Source organism: Penaeus monodon, chromosome 42, assembly GCF_015228065.2.
Source record: "Penaeus monodon isolate SGIC_2016 chromosome 42, NSTDA_Pmon_1, whole genome shotgun sequence".
NCBI classification, from domain to species: domain Eukaryota; kingdom Metazoa; phylum Arthropoda; class Malacostraca; order Decapoda; family Penaeidae; genus Penaeus; species Penaeus monodon.
In genome coordinates, this window is record NC_051427.1 from 28,430,012 (window position 1) to 28,432,511 (window position 2,500).

Sequence of the window (2,500 nt, forward strand, 5' to 3'; positions counted from 1 at the left end):
CTCTCTCTCTCTCTCTATATATATATATATATATATATATATATATATATATATATATATATATATATATATATATGTATATATGTATATATGTATGTATGTATGTATATGGATATATGGATATATATATATATATATATATATATATATATATATATATATATATATATATATATATATATCGATCTATTTATCTATCTTTCTTTCGTTCTCTCGTGCGTGCGTGCGTTAGTTTGCATATACATATTTCTGTATGTATGTATGAATTTAAGAACATATTTATGCACGTATGTATGTGTGTATGCATGTGTTATGTAAGTCCGTTCCCAGTCCTGTCTCTTTCCCTTCCCTTGTAACAAATGGCCTTCCTTTTTCCTTCATTTTAAGCAATCGTCGCTCCCCCCCCCTCCCCCTCCATGCCCTCCTCTTCTCTCTCCTCATTATCGCCTCTCTCTCCTATCCCTCGCGTCCCCTCCTCTTCCCCTCTCCTCGTCCTTCGCTTCCCCGCCAAGATGACGCACAAAACTATCATAATTTTTTGTTAGTGGAGGCCCGTTTTTGTTTACGATGGGGGTGGGTGGGTGTCTTCCTCTCCTCTGTCTTTTTCCTTCCTCCTTTCTTGATTTTTTTTTTTTTTTTTTTTTTTGTGTTTTTTTGGTCTGTTTTTTTATGCGCATGTTTGTTTGTTTGTTTGTTTGGATGCCTGTCTGTCTTCTCTCTAACTCTCTAACTCTTTAATTCAATTTCTCTCGCTCTCTCTCTCTCTCTCTCTCTCTCTCTCTCTCTCTCTCTCTCTCTCTCTCTCTCTCTCTCTCTCTCTCTCTCTCTCTCTCTCTCTCTCTCTTAAGTAGGGAGGGAGAACTAGAGATGAGGGAGTAGGGGGGGGGAGTAATAATAGGCCCTCAAGCAACAGAAGCCAATTAAATCCTTTTTCGCTAATCATAAGCGCCAGACTCTCGAAACGGACTTCAAGATCGAATCGAATCCTTCTCCTTTGTGCCCTTATACTTTTGAAACGTAATATATCCGATGCTCTTTTTATTTTTGATGATTATTAGAGGATCAGATGCAGGTTTAAAACGATACGAGTTCATATTATGGAAATTCGAAGAGGGTGAAATTGCAATGAAAAAGATGGTATCAGTTGCACGCAAGATTTGAAGCCCAGATATCATATAGTTGGCGGATGAATTCAGAATTATTTTGGATTTTGCTGCTTTAGTTTTATGAAGCACTTAGATGATTCTAGTATTTTTACAACAATGACAAGTTGTTTATTAGTAAAGACAACGAGGAAATTAGTAATAGTGAATTAGTGAAAATTAGTGAAAATACCGATCATCTTTTTTCACTTTGGAAAAAAAAAACGATAAGAATGAAAAATTATATAACATAAAATCATAATAGTGAATAAAATGGACAGATAACTTCAAGGAGGATAAAAACAAACGCTATTACATAACTTAAAAATATTGAATCACCATACTGTCTAAAAATAAATAGATAAATAGATATAAGCTGATTTTAACGCTTAAGCCGAAGATTCTGACTAAATCCTTTACAACTCGTGAGTGAATTGCTGCTTAAGTACGGACATGCAAGTAAAGAAAGATACTTAGAAAAAACTTATTGACATTAATCTCACTTTACTAAATCTTGTCAGCATTAGCTTTCCTGTTTTACTTATGCAACTCCCTCCCCTCCCCCTTTCCCTCTTCAGTCCATGCCCCCCCCACCCCCCCAGTCCAACGCACTTCTCACCCTCACCCATTCATCCCCCCTCCCTTACCCATTCACCCCCCCCCTCCCTTACCCATTCACCCCCCCCCCTCCCTTACCCATTCACTCATGGTTTACCTCGACTCCATTCTCGTTCTTCCCCCTCACCCCCTACCCAATACGTACCCTGAACCACCCTTACCCCTACCTTATAAGCACCTCCCCCTCCCCCATTCCCCAACCCTCACCCCTACCTTATACGCATCCTCACTCCACCCTCACCCCTACCTTACGCACTCTCAACCACCCTCACTTATATACCATATATACTTTCCCCCCACCCTACCCCACTCTCCCCCACTCTCCCTCACCCTCCCCCATTCTCCCCCATTCTCCCCAACTCTCCCCAACCCTCCCCCAACCCTCCCCTACTCTCCTCCTACCCTCCCCCACCCTCACCCCTCCCCCCACCCTCCCCCACCCTCACCCCTACGCCTACATCCACCTTCTTTCCCCTTTACGCCCATACCTGCCTCACCCTCACCCTCCCCCACTCTCCCCCTCCCTCACCCCCCCCATCCTTCCATTCCCTGAGCCCATCCCACTTGACACCCCCTCCCTCGACCCCCCCCCCTAATTTCTTGACAGTGTCATGGCACATAAGAATGTTGGGAATGCTGTCAAGAGGCTGGCAAGGAGATAACATGCGAGTATGTTTTTTTTTTTTTTTTTTTTGGGGGGGTGAGTATTTTTTTTTCTTTTTTATTATGTCACGTCCTTT